Source organism: Leucoraja erinacea, chromosome 42 (genome assembly GCF_028641065.1).
Source record: "Leucoraja erinacea ecotype New England chromosome 42, Leri_hhj_1, whole genome shotgun sequence".
Lineage (NCBI taxonomy): Eukaryota > Metazoa > Chordata > Chondrichthyes > Rajiformes > Rajidae > Leucoraja > Leucoraja erinaceus.
Window position 1 is genome coordinate 127,501 of NC_073418.1, and position 12,675 is coordinate 140,175.

At 44.6% G+C, this 12,675-nt stretch overlaps 1 long non-coding RNA gene across 1 annotated transcript in view; it reads right to left on the reverse strand.

The window, feature by feature from the left end:
• LOC129714808 (uncharacterized) overlaps positions 1-11,439 on the reverse strand; it is a 27,216-nt gene extending 15,777 nt beyond the window's left edge. Inside the window, exons 1-2 of the long non-coding RNA XR_008726396.1 lie at positions 10,871-11,439; positions 5,448-5,570 (exon numbers count right to left, since the gene is read on the reverse strand). This is a non-coding gene — a long non-coding RNA (uncharacterized LOC129714808). The remainder of the gene's footprint in view (positions 1-5,447; positions 5,571-10,870) is intronic.
• Between the last annotated feature and the right edge of the window lie 1,236 nt (positions 11,440-12,675).

Consider the following 12,675-nt stretch of genomic DNA (forward strand, 5'->3'; position numbering starts at 1 on the left):
TATGGCCGTCATTTCTGGACACCTCGCTCAGAGCCCCCCTCCGCCGTATGAGTGCGGAGGATTTTTTCCGTCGATGAAAAATGAGAGGGATATTAATGTTTTTACAAAATTCCCCATTCTCTCTGCTGCCCCCGCTGGCGGCAGAGGGAGCGACTATAAAACTAGGAAATGTCGTGCCTCATTCAGTCTCTGCCAGACCAGGAAACGAGAAGGTCACGGCTCTCTGAGCTGCGAATAACACTGAACGCACATCCCCTCGGCAAGGGCGAGTCCCCTCGACGCGGCTGTAAAGGGGCTGCAGCCCTTTTTAACAAGTTTGTGTTCACAAAATGAATTTTGGTTGTCAGGTGTCTGGAGCACAATTGTTTGCCTCGCATCTTTAACAAGTTTGTGTTCACAAAATGAAGTTTGGTTGTCGGGTGGCTGCAGCCCAATTGTTTGCCTTGTTTGCCCAATTGTTTCCCCCCCCCCCCCCCCCCACCCCCACTGGCGAGCAGTATTGGAATTGGTGGAGGTGGAATATTGCGTTGGTGACCAGCCCTCCCGTATGATGCTGGGACCCAACGGGTCCCACTTAGTCTAGTAACTAATAAAATTTGGATTTAGATATCCCGAGAACATGGATTGTAAAAAGAACAGTAAAACAGTCAAAACAGTTCAACAGACTAAAGACTAAAGTGCAGATGTTGTTATGAAGAAGTTGTTTTCATGCAAAATCCAGGTCTCATTGCAAATCCCGTGGAATCAGTCTGCCTGGGGCCTGGAACCGACATAAATTATACTTTGTTCCGACATGCACTGTACAGAACCTAATTCAACCAATTCCTTTGCAATGTATGTCTAATTGCTTCCAGCTGCTCCATAAAAATAAGATTTTTTTTAAATAATATCTTTAGGATTGTAGCCATCTCCAGGAAGTAGAATAATCTGATAACCTGTATTGATAATTTTGTTGTCACAAAGATAATTTACATTGACTTAAGATATGAAGTCAATTAATATGACGCAAATTCAGTTTTCAGAATCGATGTTAAGAAGGGTGCCGACCTGAAACATCATCTGTCCATGTTCCCCAGGGATGCTGCCTGACCCGACGAGTTACTCCAGTATTTTGTGTCAGTTTTCTTGAATGTCAAAGATCCCTAATCCAGCAAAGCTGCTGCTTTAATCATTGTATATCCGTGTTTTCAATGTGAACATATCTTTACATCACCCATGTCCAGTCTCTTTCTATCCACAACAACTGCATTTCCAATCCCCTCTTCCACCAATAGACTTTTTCACAAGTGTCTAATTTCTCCACACCACCACCAGTGGTCTGGATGAAAGCATTTGTTGCGTCTCTGTAAAGAGGCTCTATCAGTGCTCCTCCTTCACCCTTCTTCTCTCAACTTAATGTCTTCTCACATTGTGAAATTTCTGCTCATGTGCTCAATATAAAGGGTACAGCTGTGTCAAAATATAGGTTCCAATGAATCATGTTTTGGGGAAAATACAGAACATTCTTTACGCATCGGAAATGATGTCTCCGGAACCTGTTCTGAGTTTTGAAAGAGGTGAACAGTGAAGAGGGCAGTGTCTACGTGAACATTAGCACAGCCATTTGACAACGTACCACATCGTAGGTTGGTCTGGAAGAAGAGATCATGTAGGATCAATGGCAAGCACATCAACTGGACAGTAAATTAGGTTGAAGGAGGAAGACAAGAAGGTGTTAGTGGTGGGTTGTTTTCTAGGCTGGACACCTGTAAGTGGTGTGCTAGGTCCGCTATTGTTTGTTATTTATCTTAATGATTTGGATGATGGTGTGAATTCAAGTGGTGTGAATGTGGGCAGTGCCAAAGATTTAAGATTACAATAGGATCTTGATCAATTCAATCAATGGGCCACGGAATGACAGGGAGTTTAATTCAGGTGAATGCAAGCCGTTGTATTTTGGTCGGTCAAATTAGGGCAGGACTTTCGCTGGAAACGGTAGGCTGCTGGGCAATGTTTGGAACAGAAAAAACTAAGGAGTGCAGGTACGTACACTGCCCTCCATAATATTTGGGACAAAGGCCCATAATTTATTTATTTGCCTCTGTAATCCACAATTTGAGATTCGTAATAGAAACAAATCACATGTGGTTAAAGTGCACATTGTGAGATTTTAATGAAGGCCATTTTTTATACATTTTGGTTTCACCATGTAGAAATTACAGCAGTGTTTATACATAGACCCCCCCATTTCAGGGCACCATAATGTTTGGGACACACAAATGAAAGGAGTCATGTTTAGTATTTTGTTGCATCTCCTTTGCATGCAATGACTACTTGAACTCTACGACGTGTGTTTTTTTTTTCTATTACAAATCTCAAATTTTGGAGGGGCAGAGGCAAATAAATAAATGGGTCTTTGTCCCAAGCATTATAGGGGGGGGGGGGGGCATTGTAACTTTTGGGACCAGCATGTAGAGCTTGAATGGATGGGCACCATCTTGGGTTGTGAACCCAAGTTGCTTTGTCAGATTGTGACAAGGGCACTGTCCCCAGATATCACAGCTTTACATATCCCTTTGTCCATTCTCTCTGCCTTCACCAAGCTGATAACCAGGCAGGTCTACAAACATCAGGATACAAAGGTCTAGATAGAGTGGATGCTTCCAGTAGTATGAGTCTCAGACCAGACAGCACAGCCTCAGAATCAAATGGTGTATCTTTAGAATGGAGATGAGGTGGAATTTTAGTTGATCGGAGGAGGAATTTGTTGACATAGACAGCGGCCATCATTAGGTATTTTTAAAGCGGAGATTGATGTGTTCTTGATTAGCAAAGGCATTAAAGGTTACAGAGAGAAGGCAGGAGAATGGCGTTGATGGGGGAAACCACATCAGCCATGATCAAATGGAGAAGCAGACTTGATGGGTGAAATGGCCTAATTCTACTCCAATGTCTTATGATCTTCACTGAGTTAAGGTCAGTAGATGTGTTCAGACTCGCACCAAACTAGAGTTGGAAGGAATTGATGCAGGTAAGATATTCCACAAACGACTTCCACATCACGCATATTGCACGTTCAATGCCTTTTTACAATTGAAACACACCAGGTTAGGTGTAATTCAAGGCAGCTGTTTGCTGTGTCCATGAAACTCCTCTGGACTCGAAAAAATGTCTCTGATTTAAACAAGTTCATTCGATGTTGCTCTAACATCAACATTAAAGCCTTGCAACAATTCAATGATAGTTTATTGTCACATGTAGCGAGGTAAAGTGAAATTCTTCATTTTTGCATACAATGCACAAAGTACGCAAAGAGTCGCCGTGTATCCGGTGCCGACAAAGTACTCGCTATAGTCCGGACGAACCCGTTTTGTTCTCTGCGGCTTCCCCTCCAACTTTGATCCGATTTGAGTTTCAAGTTGACTTAAGTATCAAATAACATTGTATTCTTTACTGTTTAATTACTCTGCTGGACCACCAGAGGTATTCGTGAATGGTATGAATTGCTTAAAAAGCAGACGAAACAAACATTTTTCCTCGCTATATTTGACAATAATAAACCAATTACCAATCCACCTCTCCCAATCTGCATTTAAACTATGACGGCTGGCCTTCTAACTTTTCTATTGAGAGGCACAGATAGGGTTGACAGTCAGAGCCTTTTACACTTGGTGAAAATGCCAAAGACTAGAGGTGTAAGGTGAGAGGGGCAAAGTTTAAAGTAGATGTGCAGGACAATTGTTTTTAAATATACACAGAAGGTGGTGAGTCCTAGCAGGTAAAGCAGACCAATTCTTAGTGATTTGGTCTCCTTTTATCGACTTTTCACAAGCATCTTTTCTATCTCTTTTCTCCATTCTTCAGTACCTTTTCGTGTAGTTCTCTCTTCTTTTGGGCTACCTTACTATCTCACGCACCAATCTCTATGATAATCTCTCTTTTATTCCTTACTCCTGTTTTATTATTAAATTAAAAATAAGAAGTTGTATATGAAATGTAATATGTCAATAAGTATTAGGTACTGTGGTACCACATTATTTTAGTTACTTCTAACAAAAATAAAAAACAAAAATAAAAAAGGTTGCGAGTGCGTGGAATGCGCTGTCAGGGGTGGTGGTGTAGGCAGATACAATTGTGGCATTGAGACTTTTGGATAGGCACATCGATATGTAGGGAATTCATGTATATGAACCAACTGCAGGCAATGGAGATTGGGTTAACTTGGCATCATGTTAGACATGGACACTGTGGGCTGAAGGGCCTGTTCCTGTGCTGCATTGTTCTCTGCGCCATCTGTCCCCACCGATGCTGCCTGACCTGCTGAATAGTTCATTTTTGTTCAGAGACACACCATGGAAACAGGTTCTTCGGCCCAATGAGTGCATCGATCGCCCTTGCACTAGTTCTATGTCCTACACACACGGGGCAATTTACAGAAGCCACTTAACCTACAAACCTGTACGTATTTGGAATATGGGAGAAACCGGACCACCCAGGGAAAACCCATACTGTCACATGGAGAACATACAAACAGCATACAGACAGCATCCGTGGTCAGGTCAAACCCGGATCTCTGACGTTGTGAGGCAGCCGTTCTGCAATACTTCCAGCATTATCTGTTTTATTGTGTGATTTACACCATCTGCTTTTTACTGCTGCCAGCTGCCAAGCAAATGCGCCAATTCAGTTAGCCACCTTAATTTGACTAGATTCGCATTGCAGTTGTGCTGTCAACATTATTATCAAACCAAGTACACACAGCTGCCATGCAAGACTTTGCCCCGAACGAACGAGCAGTTTAAGTTTCAAAACCTAATTTCAGGGGCAATGTTTAAAGCTAGCAAAAGCAACTGCATTAGTAAACTGGACAAAACCCAAATTTGCAACTGCAAAGGGTCAAGTGAGTGAATGAGCCAACATTTCAAATGGAATTTCGTGAATTTTTGAATTTTGTACCATGATTTAAATAGCAAGTTACAGCAAGATGGTGCGTATAATGACACATATTACACAGGCTATATTTAATGTCAGATGTGAAAAAGCCTCATGGGACACCAAGATGGTTGAATGAATTGAGGCCTGCCATCGTGGATAGAGTCATAGAGTGACAGTGTGGAAACAGGCCCTTCGGTCCAACTTGCCCAGACTGGCCAACATGTTCCTGCAACACTAGTCCCGCCAGCCCACGTTTGGTCCATATCCTTCCAAACCTGTCCAATCCGTGTACCTGTCTAACTGTTTCTTAAATGTTGGGATAGTCCTAGCCTCAACTACCTCCTCTGGCATATGATGGGAAAAGTGGAAAAGAGCATGCGTCATCTGCAAAATGTACTGCAACTTATAAAGTAACATCCACTACCCGAGCAAAGCAAGAGAATCCCACATCCCCCAAGTCCTACTTCACCTAAACATGATAATGCATTGACATTCTTTGACCATCACATGGTCTAAACCCTGTAATTCCTTACCTAACAGCATATGGGTAGAATCTTCATCACAAGGACCACAGCGACTCTAGGCAGATGTCTGTCCACCTCCATCTCCTCAAGAACAATGAGAGAAGGCCTTTAAATGCCAGTGATACCCATGTCCTGAGAGAGAATGAAAAAAAGCATCAAACCCATACCTCGTACGACAATAATGCGTATCAGGCACGGTGGCACAGTGGTAGAGTTGTGCCTTACAGTGCCAAAGACCCGGGTTCCATGCCGACTACGGGTGGCGTCTGTATAGACTTTGTACATTCTCCCCGTGTTCACGCCGGATTCCTCCGTGTTCTTTGGTTTCCTCCCATACTCCAAAGACATACAGGTTTGCAGGTTAATTGGATTGGAATAAATGTAAATTGTCCCTCGTGTGTGTGTGTGTGTAGGAGAGTGTTAATGTGCGGCGATCGCTGATCGATGCGGACTCAGTGGGCTGAAAGGCCTGTTTCTGCGTTACATTCCCAAACTGAACTAATCTAATAGTGACAATGCACGCATTGGTTTGGTTTGGTATGAACACTGAACTCTCCAAATTTATGGAACCTCTAACAACCCCCTCCCCTTTCACCTCATCAACTCCCCTCTATCCTCTGCCCCCCACCCAACCACCTACCCCCAATTAATTTATACTCAATCTGCACCAAGGAATGAATTATTTTCTTCATGAAAAGTGTTTCAGGTTTGTTCATAACATTAGCAATTCGTGGGACTGAATGCAAGTAAAATTAGCTAATGATAGAAGAGAGATCAACTAAAAACCTCCCCAGACAGGAATCAGTAGGAGAGCAGGTAACGGAGAATAGGTTACTAGCATTCAGGCTTTTCTCCAAGACTAGTGCATGGAGTTATTCAGCATAGTTACGTCCTTGAACTCAGAATCCGGACTTTAAATAAATTCTACATTAACCCCACTTTATTCTGCACCTCCTATCATTCAAACTCTACAGTAACTTAGAGTAGACAATTAACCTACAGACTCACACATTTCAGTGAAATGGGAGTCAGGTGGGGGGGGGAGGCAGGAAAGAAACAGGAGCACTGAAACAAAACCAAATACAAAAGGCAGACACAAAAAGGCGGAGCAACTCAGCGGATCAGGCAGCATTTCCGGAGAAAAGGAATAGGTGACGTTTCAATTTGAGTCAGTCTGAAGAAGTGTCTCAACCAGAAACATCACCTATTCCTAGTCTCTGGAGATGCTGACCGACATGCTGAGTAATCCAGCTTTTTGCGTCAACATTCGGGTTAAACCAGCATCTGCAGTTCCTTCCTACACCAAGTACAGAAGGTCAGAATGAAAAGTACGTCATTGGAGCTAAGGAACATTTGCTCTGCTAGCTGCGCACGAGGCCGTCTTCTTGCACAGAGCTGGAAACGTTTACTCAATAGTCGGTTGAGTAAAACATCGGTTTCTATGAGCATTTCCATCATACTACATACAGCTGGTTAGGCTGCAAATGACTAATTCTTTATACCAAGTGGCTGCACCACGTATATGCATAGGAAGAGCGGTGAGGGTTTGAATGAAACGAATGAAATCTCCGTGTGGTTAACACCATCCCCAGGTGGAGCTCCAGTCTTCATGAAAGAAAAGTACTTGGCACAAGCATAATGAAAGGTCCAACATAGATCACTAGAACTAAATATTTGCAGATACAGCTCAAATTTATGCTTTGGTCGCTTTTCCCTCCCCATTCATATCAGCAATTTATTTTTAAACAAAAACACCTTTTTTTTTTAAAGTAGCTTTGAAGTTTCTAAACTGGTATTAAGTCTACGTGACTAATCCTTTCCTCTTACACACCTTTAAGTCAGTACTAACCCACATTAACTTTCCTAAAAGGACAATGCCTATACCTTCATATTATGGAGCCAAACCATTATTGATTCGCAGAGAGATTATGTAAGCTAAAAGTAGTTTTTGACTTAGTTTAGTTCAGAGATACCGCGCTGAAACAGGTCCTTTGGCCCACTGATTCCACACTGGCCAGCAAACCCCGCACACTAACACTATAATGCACACAATAGCGGTAACTTACATTTATACCAAGCTAATTAACCTATAAATCTGTACATCTACGGAGTGCGGGAGGAAACCGAAGATCTCGGAGAAAACCCATGCGGTCACGGGGATAATGTACAGACTCCATACAGACAAGCACCCGTAATCAGGATCGAACCCGGGTCTCTGGTGCTGTAAGGTAGTTAATCTACCTCTGCACCACATTTTTCAAGCAGCTAATTGCAGTTTATGCATTGGATTGAAGTACAAAAGCTATTCAGTGAGAATTCTGAATGGCAAATGGTGGAGAAACCAGGAGAATGGGACCAACTAAAAGCTTTTCTTTGAAGTCATGCCATTGGATTCTTAAACTGTAATTGATATAGCAGATGGTGCCCGTGTTTTAGTTATTTCATCCGAAAGACTGCCTCAGGATGTATCTTTGAAGTCATGCCATTGGATCATTAAACTGTAATTGAGATACCAGATGGTGCCCGTGTTTTAGTTATTTAATTCGAAAGAATGACTCAGGATGTATCCACATACCAGTCTTGACCTTGATATTCCAGATCCTAGATTAGAATTTATAACCTTCTTGGTGGGGAGAAACCATCAACTGCTGTAGGGTGATGTTGAATTAACAATTGATATGGTATAACATTGTTATAACAAAGGACCCAGCATGGCGGAATCGCCCAGAGGGAGAACAGAGGAAGACCACCAAGAACCATGGGGGACCACAAATGGATTGTGTTAAAATGTTTTGTGTTAAAATGGAATATGTTCTGAATTTTGTCAGCGTCCTTTATGTAGCGACTCTTTACATACCTCAGGTATGATGCAAAACAAAGAATATCACTGTGACTTGTCACATGTGACAATAAAGTATCTTTTGATGATATCAATTTAATTTGGCATTATGTTCATTGCAACCATTGTGGTCTGAAGGGCCCGTTCCTGCATACTACCGTTCGATGTTTTAATATAGCATTAATTGTACAGATCCGATAAGCATTTTCCCTCGGTCACCATTGGAGGCTCTCCACTTCCTTGAAATGGTGAAGCAAGCTGTTCTCCTCCATCATCCTATACAAGTGCATCTATTCTTCAAATCAATCTCTAAATTGGATGTTCCTGGTATCACAGGGCCAGATGTAGCTGTTGGATTTAGACCCACACCCGAGTTCAGCCCACGATCAATTACTGAGGCTTGTGACCATGAATAACATTAGCTTTTCTTCCTATAAAGCTGTTAATCAAAATCAAATTAACAATAACGTCTCTAAAAATGATGCATTTGCCCACTCGCAAGTCAGCAGCAGAAACCAATTATGTGTGCTGGGACTAGTGTAGACGGACAACCTTGAAAGAGATAACAATCCAAAATAAGCCATGATTAATATTAATATTTAAGAAAGAACTGCAGATGCTGGAAAAATCAAAGGTAGACAAAAAATGCTGGAGAGACTCAGCGGGTGAGGCAGCATCTATGGAGGGAAGGAACAGGCGATGTTTTGCGTCGAGACCCTTCTTCAGCTTCAGGCTGATGTGGGGGGGGAGGGGCAGGAAAAAGAAGAGGTGGAGACAGTAGGTTTTGTGGGAGAGCTGGGAAGGGGAGGCGAAGGAGGGAGAAAGCAAGGACTATCTAAAATTAGAGAAGCCAAAGTTCATACCGCTGGGGTGTAAACTGCCTAAGCGAAATATGAGGTGTTGTTCCTCCAATTTGTGCTGGACCTCACTCTGGCAATGGAGGAGGCCCAGGATTAGGTGATTAATATTAGGTGATTAATATTAGGCTCGGTGATTAATATTGATCAGTTTGGCCAACAGTTCCATCAATCCAGGTTGCTTGATTTCTTGACAAAACCCCCCCAAAAAACAATCACTAAAATGTAAAGATCCGACACTGATTATTTAATGTGAAGATTTTATTTCATCCTAGGTTTAGACTTCTAAGAGGAGAGAGAAGACTATTTTTCTGCCTGGCCATGTTTCATGCAAGCCGAGCTTCCAGGTGAATCTGTGGAACTCTCTGCCACAGAAGGTAGTTGAGGCCAGTTCATTGGCTATATTTAAGAGGGAGTTAGATGTGGCCCTTGTGGCTAAAGGGATCAGAGGGTATGGAGAGAAGGCAGGTATGGGATACTGAGTTGGATAATCAGCCATGATCATATTGAAGGGCGGTGCAGGCTCGAAGGGCCGAATGGCCTACTCCTGCACCTATTTTCTATGTATCTATGTATCTTCTCCCAGAGATGCAGGCGTCAAGTTACAAGAGTTATTCCGGCTTTGAGTTTTACTATATTGAGACCGTTTATCTCACCAAAAGCCTAGCCGCAAGATAGCTTTGTGGTGGAATAATCTCCACTTGTTGAATGTCCGCAGAGAGAAACACGTATGGCTTGCATCATCCCAGTTTGCCTCACTTGTGAGCAATTCAGTGGCTTGACTCTTCACTCACCATATACCAAGCCTGCAGCGTTTAGTACATATAGAGTGGACTGCCGCAACTTGCAAAGATGTCGCCCACAAAACCTTCCAAATCTTGGTGGGCACTGTCTGGAAGGACAAGGGAGCTAGTGCAGAAGAACACCCATCATGTCCACATTCATCTCCACGTCATGTGCCACTCTGCCTTGGAACAACATTTCGATTTGCTTTCTTACTGTGGGATAAATGTCTAGAACCACATTACTGCAGTGATTGTAGTTCGAATAGACTTACTTTAGATTTCACTTATGGCAACTGATTATATAAGTTTAACTTAAAAATCCCGTCCCACTTAGGAAACCTGAACGGAAACCTCTGGAGACTTTGCGCCCCACCCAAGGTTTCCGTGCGGTTCCCGGAGGTTGCAGGTGGTTGCCGGAGGTTGCAGGTAGTGGAAGCAGGTAGGGAGACTGACAAAAAGCTCCGGGAACTGCATGGAAACCTTGGGTGGGGCGCAAAGTCTCCAGAGGTTTCCATTTAGGTTTCCTAAGTGGTACAGAGAAGATTCTGGAAATGAACACTGATATCAGGGTCAAGTGATGGTTGGACCTTCAGCAAGGAACCTTATAGACAACACTGCATCAACCATACAGTGGCAGGGCAGAACCTACAATAATCCTCAATTAGCAGCCAATTTACTCAGAAAGCAAGCATACGAAGAGTGAAGGGAACTGAACATATGACAAAGGATATTTTTAAGAAATAAAATTAATTTCCCCAGAAACTCCAGCGAGTGAAAGATGTGTGTAAAATGTGCTAAAAATGAAACCCAGTTAATCGCAACAGTTCAGTCACCCTGACAGAGGAATTTCCCAACTCAAGATTAATGTAGCTGGGAATAGCGTTATCACTATTACAGCCATTCAATCAAAACAAATTTTACCATTGTGATAAGTAAAAGCACTGTCCTTACCCAACGTGTGCTAGGTTGACTCCGATGACGCAACGTGGTTGACTCCTAAATCTTCCCGAAAAACCAAACAGAAGATCCGCAACGTACTCAGAGAATCTAGGATTGGACATGAAGTTTAAGCTATACGTGTAACACCGCAGACAAACAACAACAACAACGTCTCAGCAACTTTTGAGAGCACTTTCAGAGCCGTCTGAAGATCCCGACCGAAACGTCATCTATCCATGTTCTCCAGAGGTGCTGCCTGACCCGTTGAGTTACTCTAGCACTCGGTGTGCTTTTTTGTTTTGTAAACCAGCATCGGCAGTTCCTCTTGCTTCCACTTTCACCCGCAGATTTTCGCAGTTCAAACAGGCGTTTTGCTTCCTCCATTTTCAGCAGAAATTAGGTAGAGGTAATGTGTGTGGCCTTGCCCAAAGTCAAAAAAGATTTATTGAAAAGCACTGGTCAAATCAAATAATTACCAACAACACATTGGACACGTAAATGGACGGGAAAGTTTTAGAGCACTACTCGACAGTGGGACCCGTCGGGTGCCATCCCCTCAACGCACGGTTGCGGGGTGTGGCCTGAAGCGTCACACACACACACACTACCCCCCCCCCTTGATATTATATCAATATTATTCATTCGCTCCTTTTCCCCAAGCCCCGCCCTATCCACTTACGCATAGCCCCCAACTGCGCAGGCACAGCTTGAGAAGGAGGGGGGTAAAGAGGGAGTGGGGTTAGAGAGGGAGGGGGGGGGGGGGGGGTTAGAGGGGAAGGGGGGGGGGGTTAGAGAGGAGGGGGAGGGAAGAGGGAGAAGAGGGAAGAGAGGGGAGAGAGGGAAGAGGGCAGAGAGGAGAGGGGCAGAGAGGGGAGGGGGCAGAGAGGGAATGGGTAGAGAGGGAATGGGTAGAAAGGTAGGGGGTAAAAAGGGAGGGGGTAGAAAGGGAGGAGAGAGGGCAGAGAGGGAGGGGGAGAGAGAAGGAGGGGAAGATGGGCAGAGAGGGAGGGGTAGGGGGCGAGCGTCGTCAGAGGGGAGGGCTGGTCCCCGAGCACAATCACCACTCACCTATAGGTCCCAATGCTCACCACTCCCTGGAGAGGAGAGAGGGGGGAGAGAGAGGAGAGAGAGAGAGAGAGAGAGAGAGAGAGAGAGAGAGAGAGAGAGAGAGAGGAGAGAGAGAGAGAGAGAGTGAGAGGGAGACACAGAGAGAGACAGGCAGAGAGACAGGGAGAGAGAGGGACAGACAATAAAGAGAGAGAGAGAGAGAGAGGGAGAGAGAGAGAGAGGCAGAGAGAGAGAGAGGCAGAGAGAGAGAGAGGGAGAGAGAGAGAGAGGCAGCAAGAGAGAGAGAGAGAGGCAGAGAATGAGAAGCTGACGGGTTTCCATTGTGATGCCACTGATCCCCCTCTTTGCCTCCGCTCCTGCACTCGCCCCCTTGCCCATCCCCTCCTTCCCCCCTCCCCTTCACCCACTCCCGACACGTTCCCGTTGTGCTGCCACTGATGCCCCCCCTTCCCCTCATCCCCCTCTTCGCCTCCGCTCCTGCACTCGGCCCCTTGCCCATCCCCCCTCCTTCCCCCTCCCCTTCACCCACTCCCCACATCCCCCCCTCACCTCTGCCCCTGACCTCCTCCCCTCATCCCCCTCTGCGCCTTCCTTCCTGCACTCGCCCACATTGCTATCCCCCCACTTTTTCCTCCCCGTTGACGAATGGAAATGGTTACTCTCCCCTCCCTCTCTCCAGAAAAAGCAGCATCTGCCCCTCCACCATTGCTAGCCGACCTCTCCCTCCCTCCGCCTACCTGCCACTTAGC